This window comes from Loxodonta africana, chromosome 12, assembly GCF_030014295.1.
Source record: "Loxodonta africana isolate mLoxAfr1 chromosome 12, mLoxAfr1.hap2, whole genome shotgun sequence".
Classification (NCBI taxonomy): Eukaryota; Metazoa; Chordata; class Mammalia; order Proboscidea; family Elephantidae; genus Loxodonta; species Loxodonta africana.
Window position 1 is genome coordinate 79662211 of NC_087353.1, and position 13891 is coordinate 79676101.

General features: G+C 47.7%; 1 protein-coding gene across 1 annotated transcript in view; it reads left to right on the forward strand.

Moving 5' to 3' along the window:
- The first annotated feature begins 3628 nt into the window (after positions 1–3628).
- SCNN1B (sodium channel epithelial 1 subunit beta) overlaps positions 3629–13891 on the forward strand; it is an 84757-nt gene continuing 74494 nt past the window's right edge. Inside the window, exon 1 of the mRNA XM_064295697.1 lies at positions 3629–3671. The gene's annotated coding sequence lies outside the window, so the exon portion shown is untranslated. The remainder of the gene's footprint in view (positions 3672–13891) is intronic.

The following is a 13891-nucleotide window of genomic DNA, read 5'->3' on the forward strand; positions in this document are numbered from 1 at the left end:
AAGAAGGGCCTGGTGATCTGCTTCTGAAAGGCCATAGCCTTGAAAACCCTGTGCAACACAGTTCTACTCTGCCCACCATGATGGCAACAGGCTTGGTTTTGGTTTTGATATGACGTTATTTGTCTTTTTCAACAAGTGGACATAGGCAGTGACGGTATAAAGCAATGGTGAGTACAACTATACGAAGCTGGATTTCTTTCACTTTCTTCAACCAAAACCAACGTATTACAATTGACTGAATACAGAAGCAGATACGAGAATCTACTTGTCTTTTTTTATTAAGCCAGACATTAAAACTATTCTCAAAAATGTTAAACAATACCATTCATTTTTTTGTTTGAGAAGTATTTTTCATAAAAGCACTTTATTTATGTTAACTTTTAATGGTTTTATTACTGTTATATTTTAATGAATTAATACATATTTGAAAGTTCCATTTTAGTTTCTAATATGGTAAGTATCAATAGACCTAAACCATGCAAGCAAAAACTTTCTGGGATCTTCAACTATTTTTAAAAATACAAAGGAGCCCTGAGACTAAAAACTTTATGAACTCCTTTATTGGGGAAATCTATGGAGAAATCTACATGAAATAAGGTGAAAACAATCAGAACAATAAGAAAATATGTAAGACTAGGGAGATGGCACTGAGGCTAGAGACCACAATGTTTTTTAGAAAGAGTGATTTTTTTTTTTAATATAGAAAAATACAAAGACTAATGCAGGGCCTTACCACCCACAAGTAAAAGCTGTAAACATTTTATAACATTTGCATTTAGTCTTTTCTTAAAATTAATTAATTACTAAACCTTCCAGCTAAAACTAGAATCTCTTTGGTTGCCATCCCGTCTCTGAACTCCACAGTCAACCACTACCATGAATTCCAGTGGTTTTCATCCAGGGTATGTATTTATAAATTCCTTTCAGTATATATAATTATTTTATGTGTTTTGAAACATTTCCACAAAATAATTCATAATGTACAAATTAGTCTGCTGCAAGTAAGCACACAGGCTCTGGATTAAGACTGCCTAGATTCAAAGTCTAGTTCTCACACTTCTTGGCTGTGTGACCTTGGGCAAGTTCCTCAACCTCTCTGTGCCACCATTTCCTCATACCTACCCCACAGGGTTGTTTTGAGTTTTAATACATGCCAAGTGCCTAGAACAGGGCCTAGCACAGAGTACGCAGTAAAAATGTTTGTTCTTATTATTATTCCTATTCTCTTGCTTTTATTACTCAGGATTCAGAAGTCTATGAACATTCATATACAGAGATGGGATATGTTCTTAAGTATTGCATAGTAGTCTGTCAAACAAACATTCCACATTTTATTTTACTATTTCTCTATTACAAATGATGGCAGTGATAAATTTTCTTCTTCTCGTAAAGGTTCATAAATTTGTAGTGTCAAAAATCTTCCTGTTTGACTAGTTTTCTCTAGAAGGGCCCAGCCTCCCAATGGCAAACTCACCCTTTCAGAGGTGGATTCAGCCACCCAAAGGTGGGTTCAGCCTCCCAGAGGGGGAACTCGGCCTTCTGGTCATAAATTCAGTCTCTACAGTAGGAAGAACGATGAGCTCCCAAATACATCTATGTTCTAAACCCCAGAACCTGTGAATACGTTAGGCTACATGGCAAAGTGGAATTAAAGTTACTAATCAATTGACCTTGAGATGGGGAGGTTTTCCTGGCTTATCACTGTGGGCCCAATGGCCAGAGTCCTTATCAGTGGAAGGTAGACGAGAGAGAATCAGGGTGATGGCAGCACTGACTTTGAAGATGGAGGAGGAGCCACAAACCAAGGATTGCAGGCTGCCTCTATAAACTGGAAAAGGCGAGAAAACAGATTCTCCCCTAGAGCCTCCAGAAGGAACATGGCCTTGCCGACCCATTTTAGGACTTCTGACCTCCAGAACTGTTGCGTTATTAGTTGCCGTCGAGTCGGTTCCAACTCGTGGCAACCACATGTGTGCAGAGTAGAACTGCTCCACAGGGTTTTCAATGACTGTGACCTTTTGAAGGAGCCCCGGTGGCACAGTGATTAAGCACTCAGCTGTTAACCGAAAGGTCAGCAGTTTGCACCCACTAGCCACTCCACGGGAGAAAGATGTGCCAGTCTGTTTCCGAACAACCTTGGAAATCTTATGGGGGCAGTTCTACCTTATCCTACAGGGTTACTATGAGTCGGGAACAACTCCACGGCAATGGGAATGACCTTTTGAAAGTAGATTCCCAGGTGCCTCTAGGTGGGTTCAAACCACCAACATTTCAGCTAGAAGTAGACTGCTTAACCATTCATGCCACCCAGGGACTCCTCCAGAGCTGTGAGAGAATAAATCTGGGTTGTTTTAAGCCACTATGTTTGTAGTCATTTGTTACAGCAGCTGTAGGAACCTAATACAGCCTAGGAGGGGCAGGCTCAGACACTGGGGCTTTGCCATGCACATGTGAGATGAAGACCCATGTGTTAGGGATGTGGGCAAGGAAGTGGTTGAAATGACAGACTTGGAACCTCAGCTGGGTGGGAAGAGAAGGCGGAAGGGAGGGAAGAAGTGGAGAGATTAGAAGATGCAGGAGGGCAAGGGCCCGGCAAAGCATGTGAGGACAAAAAGCAGATGTACTGGGTGTCCCTGAGCGGGGGAACCAGAGGCCCAACCACCAGGTGGGCTGTTTGAATTTCCAGTTCAGAGGTGGGGCCCTAGTTCAGGGGATGACAGCGATCCAGGGAGTGGCCTCGGAGTGGGTGGCTGAGGCCTAGGGAAGAAGTCACTGGGAAAGCCGAGATGAGAGAATTCAGAGGTCAGGGCGGGGTGCAGGGACGTTGCTGGGGAAATCAGCTGCCTCTGCTGAAAAAAAAAAAAAAAATTTTTTTGAAGATGGAGGAGGAGCCACAAACCAAGGATTGCAGGCTGCCTCTATAAACTGGAAAAGGCGAGAAAAAAATTTTTTTTTTTTTTCTGCTGAGCTCCCTAAAATTCCCCACCTGCCCAAAAGATAATCCGTGCCTGTGGGGGTGTGAGTGTCAGGGGGTGCGGTTGTACAGGTGCTGATATGTTCGCATGAGGGGGACATGTACACGTGTGGGTGAGATGGAGTGTTCATACATGTGGTATGTATGTGTAGGAGGGATGTGGAGGAAAGTGGGGGACATGCTTGGAAGGCGTCTGTATGTACACATTTGTAGCACGCGTACGTTTGTGTGGAGGGAGAATGGGGTGTGTGTGCACATGGGGGACACGTGTTGGGGGCTCATGGGCAGTGCTGTGTGTAGGTATTTGTAGCATGTGGAGGTATGTGTGGAGGGAGAACGGGATGTGTGTACAGGTGGAGGGTGTTGTGTGGACATGGCACGTGCGTATGAGTGAGTGTGGGGGCTGAGGATGAGTAAGGGGCCCCGAGGCCGCTGACTGCAGGCGCCCAGGCAGTGGGGACCCGCCGCCGCGGCGCCCGACAAGCTCCGCCAGGGCGCTCCGGGGCTTCCCCGTCGCCGCGCCGCCCTCCTGCCCCCGCCGGCTCCCGCCCTCCGCCCGCCCTTCCCCCTGCCGGCGTTCGCTCCCAGCCCGACGCCAGAGCCACCCGGCAGCCGCCGCTTCCCCCTCCGGACGTCGCCGCCGCCGCCGCCGCCCTCAGCGCGCATCCGAGCCGCCCCGAGCCGCCACCGAAAGCAGGTACGACAGCGACCCTGGCGCGCGCGGCGGGGCGGACGTCCGGCAGCCCGCCCGCGCCCCGCACCAGGGCGCCCGCCCGAAGCCCCGCGTCCCCGAGCCCGGCGGGCCGTCCTTCGGCTCGCTCCCTCCCGCCACTGTCCTGGCCTCAGTTTCCCACGGGAGGGCGCCTGGGTGCTGGTCTGTGGCGCTGCGCTGGCGGCACTGCTGGGACCCAGCCGTGGGGCTGAGCCGGCCGGGGTCGAGGGTCAGGACTGTAAGGGTGGGGGGCGGGGCGAGGGCCCTAGGGGAGTCGGGACGGCAGAGAGGGCTGCACAGTCCTTGGCATGGAGAAGGTGGAGTGAGATATTGGTTGAGATGACGATATCGAAGCTTGAGAGCGTGTACTACGTGCTAGGCGCCGTGAAGCCTGACACTGTATTCAAAATACCTGATTTGACCCACGCAACATCCCTGTCAGGTGGGATCTTTTCGTATTCCCATTTTACAGAAGCGAAAACTGAGGTTACTAGGAGTGGGAAAGCTTCCCTAGGTCCCAGGCACTAGTTGCTGAGCACAGATTTGAAGCCAGCCAGTCTGACCCCAGAGCTTACCTCTGAGACTTCTCTGTCAGCCCCACGCCGGGGAACTTGGATTTGGTCACTAAATGCCCCCCTTTGGTGCTGGGGAGGAGGCCAGATCTGAACCCCTTCAGCCTATCCCCTTGAAGATTCTGTAGTTCGTCCAGAGAATGTCCTATGGCTTAGGTGTGCTGGGGGAGAGGAGGAGGTTGGGAACAGGGTGTGTGGAGAGAGAAACTGAGGCACTGAGAGCATCTCCCATCCACATTAGGTACAACAGCTTCCCCCGCCACCATCACTAGGTTGTGGAGGCAGAACAGCCAAGCCTGGCATTGTACCCCAGCAGCCTGGCCCTCAGAGGAGGGGGAGGGTGTTCTTTCTGAATGCTCCCCACAGTCTAAGGATTTCTGTGGCCCCGACCTCCATGAATGACCCAACCTACCTGCCCACTGAAATGTTTAAGTACATGAGGACTACCTGGATCTATTCTGCTTTTTAAAAGTGAGAACAGTATAGAGGACACTCAATTCCCCTATGTCTATAACCTTCCAGATGTAACCATCTTCATAATTTGGGGTGCTCCTTCTAGATCCTTCACTACACTTATACAGTCATAGTATATGTACCCACAGGACATATGTAAAATACATACTATTGTAATGGGTGGGTGTTTAATAGAAATGGTATCAACCCTTCATATCATTCTGAAACTTGCCCCTCCCAGTTATCATTTCTTTGTGAGTTATCCGTTTTGCTGCCTTTAAATCTAGCCTAGTTATTTTAACTGCTGCATAGTTTCCCCCCACCCCCAGTTATGCCTACTGATGGGCAGTTAGGCTGTTAAATTTTTGTGGACTGGTTTTTATTTCAACTTCTTCTGTAAGTTAACATCTCAGGCTTAAGTAAGGTTTCCTTTTCTTTGTCCTAAACTTACTTCCAGGATTTGGATTTGAAAGACAAGACTCCCCCTCCCCCATTGTACACACACATACCCAAGTGCACACACACCTATCCACACATGAACGTGCACATGCACATGTGTGTGCATATTTACATACACACATACACGCGTTCACTGGCATATACATGGGTAAACACACAGGCATACACGTGTAAACACACAGGCATACACATATGGGCATGTGCACACATACACACATGCACACCCATACACATTTATATGTACACACAGACATACAAATGCATGGGGCACCCACATGCACACAGATCTATGCACACTTGTATGAAGACACACATACACATGTATACAAAGCACTGGCATGAATACATACACATGTATACAAAGCAGTCAGATGCACACATACACATCTGTACACACACATGGGCATGCGTGCACACACATACACATATACATACACGTGCACATGCATGTACACATGCCCACAAACACCCTGCTATCCTGTATGTGGCAGAGGACAAACACCACACCCTCTATGGCTCCAGTCTCTGCTGATCTCAAAGGCCTGGGACACAGCCACACCACAAGCTCTGCCTGTCCAGGTCCCAGTGGGCAAAGGTGTTCTCTAGATGCCTTCCTTCCTCTCCCCGTCCAGAGGGAGTCGAGAACCACGTGCTTCAGGCTGGGGTGTCCAGAGTCCTATTTGTATACCACAGACTTCCCAGTCCAGGCTGTAGCTTAAGTTTCCCCAGGACGCACGATAGAGCCATCAAGAGTTTAGTGGAATGCCTGGTAACAGCTGGGTTGGTGCAACACTGCTGGGGGGCTAGACTCAGAGCCACTTCCATAACAAGCCCAGCCCCACCGCTTCCCAGCTCAGGTGAGCCGCTTCCCCTCTCTAAGCCACAGTTTTCACATTAGTGAAACGGAGATGATGATAATAGCTACTTCTCAAAGCTGTTGAGCTGATTCAGTGGGACCACGCAAACAACTCGTTTAGGGTATCGTCTGCACTTGGTAAGCAGGAAGTCTTGTCACTACCAGGCAGGTGAGACCCAGAGATGATTCTGGGGCAGGGGTGACACTCAGAGCCACTGTTTGGGACACTATTTAGGGACCCATTTACGGACCCCAAGTGCAGGCCAGTGAGTCTAAGAGCTAGGTGGGAGGGGAGGACGAGATTTCTGCTTGAGAGCTGAGCCTAGCTCACCGTAAAAAAAACATGGAGTCCCAAAAGTGCCACACGTGTTTACAAAGGGCAGGCTGTGTGCCTGGCCTTGAGGGAAGCTCTGCTGATGCAGAGACGAGGAGCCAAGGCCCCCACCCTGGAGATACATGAGACAGCAGAGATCTCAAGGGAGGCTTTTGTGAGGCTCGTAAACCACTGCTGTCAGTCAGTTCTGACTCAACACGACCCTGCGGGACAGAGAACTAACTGCTCATAGGGTTTCTGAGGCTGGAAATCGTTATGAAAGCTGGCTGCCACATCTTTCTTCCACAAAGCAGCTGGTGGGTTTGAACCACCTGTTGGTTAGCAGCCGAGCACTTTAACCGCTGCCCCACCAGGGCTCCATGAGGTGCATCTCATTGGAAACCAAACCCATTGCTGTGGAGTCAGTTCTGATCATAGCAACCCTATAGGACACAGTAAAACTGCCCTATAGGGTTTCCATGGAGCAGCTGCTGAATTCAAACTGCTGACCTTTTTGTTAGCAGCCAAGCTTTTAACCACTACGCCATGATTTTTTTAAAAAATGGGAGATTTCACATAAAACTCCATATTTCTGGATCCTCTTGAAAAGCCAGAAAAGCTGACAACTCCAGGCCCAACATTCACACAGAGCAACATTGAGCCGGAACTGGGTCATGGCTGCCCCCTTAGATGGAGCAGACACCCTCTAGGGCACCTCTGTCCCCACCTGGCCCACACCGCATTCAGAATGAAACTACCCCTCATTCATAAAGGGCTGTATAATATAAAAGCTAATAACACAGATTCCACAGCCAGACTCTGTATCCCACCTCTGCCATACATTTGTTGTGTTGTCTCAGACAAGTTGCTTAGCCTCTCTGTGACTCTATTTCCCCATGTGTATAATGGGAATAATAACATCTGCCTCAAAGGGTTGTTTTGGATGTTAAATGAGTCAATACATGTAAACCTCTTAAAACAGTGCTTGGTGTATTGTAAATACTAAGTGTTGACGATGCTGCTGCTGCTAGTGACAATATTAGCTGCATGGTCCCTAACCAACCAAACCAAACCCACTGCCATCGAGTCAATTCTGACTCATAGCGACCCTATAGGACAGAATAGAACTGCCCCATAGAGTTTCCAAGGAGTGCCCGGTAGACTCGAACTGCCAACCTTTTGGTTAGCAGCCGTAGCACTTAACCACTACCCCACCAGCGTTTCCCATGGTCCCTACAGCAGTGCAATTTGTACTCCAAGCACAGTAAATGCTGTGGAAACAAAGATGAGGGAGAAAGGAAAGAAAGCAACACTTTGAACCCCTTCGACAAATAAGATGCTGCAATCCTAGATAATTCTGCCTACGGGCAGGAAAGGAACAATATTTTAAGGAAAGAGACAGAAAGGAAGGAGCTTCTAAGGTGGGTTTTGAAGGATGGAGAGGAGTTCTTCTGGAGCAATGGAATGAGAAGGGCATTCCATGCAGAGGAAGTAGCCTTTACAGAGTCTTGGAGGCATGACCAAGTGGGGTGTGTTTAGGAAATGACAAGTAGTCCAGTGTGAATTTGAGTAGGAGGAAAGGCAGGACGATGAATCTGAAATGACAGGAAAGGACTTTGAGACCATGATGAGTCTTGAAGCAGGAAAGGAGACGAGCATTTCTTGAGCACCAACTGTGTGCCTGTGTTTTTACAATCACTACCCCTGTAGTTCTCATGATATCCTCGGGAATCATGCGATCCACATTTTATAAACAAGTTAGGTGGAGGCTCAGGGCAGGTAAGCTTTTTGCCCAAGATGACATAGTGGATCAGTGACAAAGCTGGGGTCATACCCCAGATCCATCTGATTGTAAAGCCTGTGCACCCTCTCTGAGCCTCAGTTTTCTCACCTGTAGAGTGATTATTGTTCTTGTTTGGTGCCGTCGAGCCGCTTCCAACTCATAGCAACCCTATGTATAACAGAACAAAACGTTGCCCAGTCCTACGCCATCCTCACAACTGTTGTTATGTTTGATTGTTGCAGCCACTGTGTCAATCCTCTCATTGAGGGTTTTCCTCCATTTTGCTGACCCTTTACTTTACCAAGCATGGTGTCCTTCTCCAGGGTCTGGTCCCTCCTGATAACATGTCCAAAGTACATGAGACAAAGTCTTACCATCCTTGCTTCTAAGGAGCATTCTGGCTTTACAGAAGCAGACTGCCACATCTTTCTCCCACAGAGAGGCTGGTGGGCTCAAACCACCTACCTTTTGATTAGCAGCTAAGCGCTTCACCACTGTGCCACCAGGGATCCTATTGTAAAGTGGGGAAAGTACTAATAATACCTGCTGCATAGGTTTGTTGTGAAAATTCAGTAAGAGAATGAATACATAGCCCTAAGCATAGTACCTGGTACAAGACAAAAAAAAAAAAAAAAAAAAAATGTGCACCTAAATCTGAGCAATTGTTGTTTTTATTGGAATAAGGCCTAGTTTACTGGGTCTCAAAGTGTAGTCCCTAAATCAGCAGCATCGACATTACCTAGGAACCTATTAGAAATGCAAAATTAGAAATGCAAATTCTCAGGCCCTCTGAAGGCCTATGAATCTGAAACTGAGGTGGGGCCCAGCAATCTGTATCTTAACAAGCCCTCCAGGTGATTCTGATGCAGGCTCAAGTTTGAGAACCATGGCCTAGAAAAAAACTTTAAAGTGTGGTCTCCTCCAGCCACCTGTATCTATTTAACAGTAGAAGAAAGGGTGAGTGGTAAGAATGTTGTCCTTAGCAAAGACCCAAAGTAGATGGAGTATCTAAGACAAAAGCATGACCCCCTCAGCCCTGGAGACAGGAAGAAACCTTTTCATTACAGATAGGAAAGTTGCCAAGCATAGTGGAGTTCCCAGGGGTTATTAGTCTTTAGAACTTGCTCGCCTTCCTAGTCTTCCTAGTTTTGCACCTTGTGGGCCTGGAGCAAAATTCTGACTTCCAGACAACCTGTTTCTTATTGGAGGCTGCCCCAGGCATCTGAGCTCCCCCTGCCCTCCACCCCCAAAACCCCCTCCACTCCCCACCACACACAAAAGTTTGTTTCTAGAGGCCCCTCCATGCCTGGGGCCCTTGGCCCCCATGAAAACATGTGCCTGGGCACAAGTCTTGAACAGTGGGGAATGGGCCCGTGACTCTGCAGAGAGGACAACTAAGGAAGCCCCAGGTCAAGTGACAAGGAGGTCGGGGAGGATCACATCCTGCAGAGGACCTCCAGTCAAGAAGCAGTCCCTCTTCACATCCTCTTCAAAGCACTGACCAAGAGAGGGAAACTTATGGATAGAAGCAAGCCTTTAAGATTGCTAAGTCTGCCTACATAAAAATTTATATAGTTTACATGACCAAAAAAATACCATAAGCCAAGTACAGAGCAGTAAATTACTTACTAAGGTCCTTATAGCCCTAGTCTTTGTGACTCCTACACAATGATTGAGTGAAACTATGCAAATAAGGTATATGAAACCCATGATGGTTAAGGTTATGTGTCAACTGGGCTGGGCCATGATTTTCAGTGATTTGGGAGTTAGGTAATGATATAATTTGGTGGTTAGGTAATGATGTAGTCATCTTCCATTTTGTGATCTGATGGTTGGTAAATCCAGAATCTGCAGGTCAGGCACAGGCTTATGTCCCAAGAACTGGAGGTCAGACAACAAGAAGAGTGCAGGGTTGAGAAAGAGAGCGAGTTTTGCCTCAACAGCCATTTATATACTGGAGGCAGGCCACACCCCCAAGGAAACTCCCCTTTCAACTGATTGGCTGTTCATATCAGATCACAAAATGGAAGATGATTACATAGTGTCTGCCAAACCACTGAGAATCATAGCCTAGCCAAGATGACACATAACAGTGACCATCACAGGTAGGAATACACAAAAGATGCAACAGTTCTTAACCTGGGGCCTGTTTACCTAAAGAGATTCAAATCCTTCTCTGCTGCTTATTAGCTGTGTGACCTCAGGCAAGTTACTTAACCTCTCTGAGCTTCCCTCTTCTAAACAGATGATAATAATTCTTACTTCATTGAGGGTATTGGGAGGATTAGATGTGTCAAGTTCTTAGAACAGTGTTCACCACACAGAAAGTCCTAAATAAACAGTAAAGAAATGGTGTCCTAGCCCTGGGCTGAGCTGAACCTGGAGAAGTTCCCTGGTTGGGAGATGGCTTGGGGAGGCAGAAGGCAGGTTAGGATGCCCAGCTGATGGGGATGGGACAGTGAGAGACTGAGGCTCTGAGAGGTCCTGGGACTCTGCAAGGGGCCACACAGCAGTAACAATAGAACTGAAACTCAACCCCAACTTTCTCCTCCTCCCCATGCCTCCAGGACTGGGAGAGTCTTGAGGATTTGGGGAGGGGAAGGCTTGGGGGCCACCAGTCTCAATGAACATGGGCCTGTCCTTGCAGGTCTCTGGAACAAATCCAGGCAGGCTTGTTTCTTCCTGCTGAGATGGGGAGCCCACTCCTGAGCCTCAGTCTGAAAGGAGAGCTAAGATCTAGGAAGTCTAGTGTACCCTCCCAAAACAAACTCCCTCCACCTATAGCCCCATTCCTGAAATTTCCCTGTGGGTGTCTCCTGGTTGAAAGGCACCCTCTCTTCCCTCCCCCAAGGGAGGGATCACCCTTGTCCTTCCTCAGTGGTTTGCACCACAGTGAGGAGTTGGATGGATAGAAGGAGTTGTGGTGGGTTTGGTTAGTGAGAGAGACCACAAAGAACCTTTGAGGGCCTGAGGCTGTGGACCTGAAGGCTGCCTTCGTAGGGTAGTGTTTTAAAGATTAGGGGGAAAAAGTAAAATGTTTAGAAACATGCCTGGCATGTTGTGAGTGCTCATTAATGGAGAGAGAGAGAGAATCAGAGAGAGACAAGCAGTCAGGGAGGAAGACAGAAAGGAGAGAAAGGCAGAGCCAGCAAGAGACTGAGTAGAAAGAGAGACATGATAGACAAAGAGACAGAGAGAGACAGGGAGGGAGAAAGGGATAGGAAGAAAGTGGCAGAGAGCCACGTAGAACAAGAGGGAGGGAGAGCCAAGGAGGGAGAACAAGAACTAAGGCGGGGTGGGAGGGCAGTGACATCACTAGGAGGGTGCAAGGGGTGCAGACTGCACGGCATGACACTGTCAGAGGGGGCAACACCAAAATGACTGTCTATAACATTTTTGTGCAGTGTTTCAGCAGCAATTTATTATTTTTTATAAAAACACTCCTATAGTTATAACAACAAAGATATTTTTCATAAGCCCAGTATACCTACAAGGCTAAAACTCTATGCTAATTTACTTTTTGAACCTTGGGTAATGTGCTCCGGTCAGGACTGTCATTGTTACCCAGTTACAAGGACTCTTCGAATCACATGGCTTCGTCTACACGCTACCAGCACACGCTGTTGTTTTTGTTGTTGCCAGTGTTTTTATGGTCGCTGATTTTGTCAAATTTTCTGGTGTTTTAGCTGTAATATTGTGGTGATTAGTGTTTGTGAACCTATATCAATAATCTTCTGGGGAATGAAGTAGTAATTAAAGGAAAAGGAGAAAAATCATAAAAGGCTTCCGCCGAGTTACTCGTCATGTTGTGACTAATAATGCTGTCATTCAATATAGAAAGATTTTGCAAAGCAATTTTGTTGTTAGTATTTCTGTAATCTAAGAAATATTTAAGCAATTTACAACTATACTTATTACATATTATTCTATGATTAAAATTGATAATAAACATTATTAAGGATTCTATATGGTCTGGTACGGGAAGAGGTCCATGGTGGGGGTGACACCAACCCTAGTGATGTCACTGGGGGAATCAAAAGCCAGAAAGAAACAGCAGCCATGGTCAGTCCAGGGTAGAGACCCCTGCCTCCAGCACCCACCCCACCATGTCCCCTCCCCAGTCTCAGTCGGGGGGGGGGGGGGACAGAGGCTGGCCTGTCACAAAGCCGCTCTTGGAGGCTGACCCTGGGAGGAGGAAGGTTTGTATTATTCCACACCGTGGAGGCAGGGCCTTTGCCTGGCCTGGGGAGATTTCTGTCCCAAAGCAGCAAGCCCAAGGCTTAGATGCCAAAAGCCCCAAAACTACAAAAAAAAAAAACAAAACCCTCCTTGCCATGGAGTCAATTCTGGCTCATAGCAACCCTGTAGGACAGGATAGAACTGCCCATCGGGTTTCTAAGGTGGTAAATCTTGACAAAAGTAGGCTGCCACATCTTTCTCCCACAGAGTGGCTGGTGGGTTCGAACTGCTGACCTTTTGGTTAGCACCCGAGTGCTTAACCACTGCGCCACCAGGGCGCCTTAATTTTCCTCCTCAGAGAGGCAGTGTGTGTAACAGTTAAGAGTTTGGGAAATAGGCAGGCTGGAGTTGGAACTCAGCTCCGTATGACCTTGGACGAGGTACCCCAACCCATGTTTGTCAGTAGGTGGGGTGGGTGAGTGCATGTGTGTGTGCACAGAGCCTGGAATCGTGCCTGCGACTGCTCTGATTAACTCCAGAAATGCTCCTGTGCTCTCTTCTCCCGCTTCCAGAAGGGATGAGGGCCAGGAGGAGAGGCCTGGGCTGAAAAACCAGAAACCTTTACCTGCAGAATTCAGGGAAAGTTGAAAGATCAGTATCTGGCTTGAGCATGTATGCATCCAGGAAACGGGCCACGTTCAAGCGGAGAGCAAACCAGCTCGTTGCAACTTGTCAGTGGATGGAGCAGGAGCTGGGTTGGGCTGGGTCCTAACCCCTCCCTGACCCTTCCGGCACCCAGTGACAGCAGGTGGCCAGCCAGGCCAAGGGATGATGGGCCCATTGGGCAGATCCCCATCCCAAGAAGACAGAACCTGGAAGCAGACCTGAACTAGGGGAGGGGTCCCGACACATTCCCAGTGTATGTGTGGGCAGAGACAGAATGCCTCCTTTTCTCTAATAGAAAGCAGTTTTCTCTTTGCAATTCATTCATTCATCCAATTGATATTTGGGGGGAGTGTCCCTGAGTGCTACAACCCTAGTTCACAAGAATGTCAGCTAGTGGTTCCTTTGTTCACTGCTGTAGTCTAGCTCCTAGTAGGTACTCAATGAGTATTTGTGGAATGGATGAATGAGTGATGGATGGGTGGATGAGTACTAAGCATTCAGTCACGTACTGGAGGTGCAGTGGTGAGCAAGCCACGTCTCTCAGCCCCCAAGAGACTCCTGAGCCTACCACCCCAGCCTCCTCCCATCATTCCCCCCACTCACTCCCACTCCTGATTCCCAATGGGCTGGGTAGGGTTATATTCTTGTTGCATCTTTTCTTTTCTCTCTCTTTTAATAATATTTTATTTGTTTAAGGTGAAAATTTACACAGCAAATTAGGTTTACATTTAACAATTTCTATGTAAATTTTATTCAGTGATATTGGTAACATTTTTCATAATGTGTCATCATTCCCATTCATTCCATTTCTTGTTGCATCTTATGATGTAGTTGACTAAGAGCCAGGCCCTGGGGACACTTCCCCCCAGAAGAATTTGCACATGCCAGGAATTTCCCAGCGTTTGGAGACTGCTCCAGGTGTCC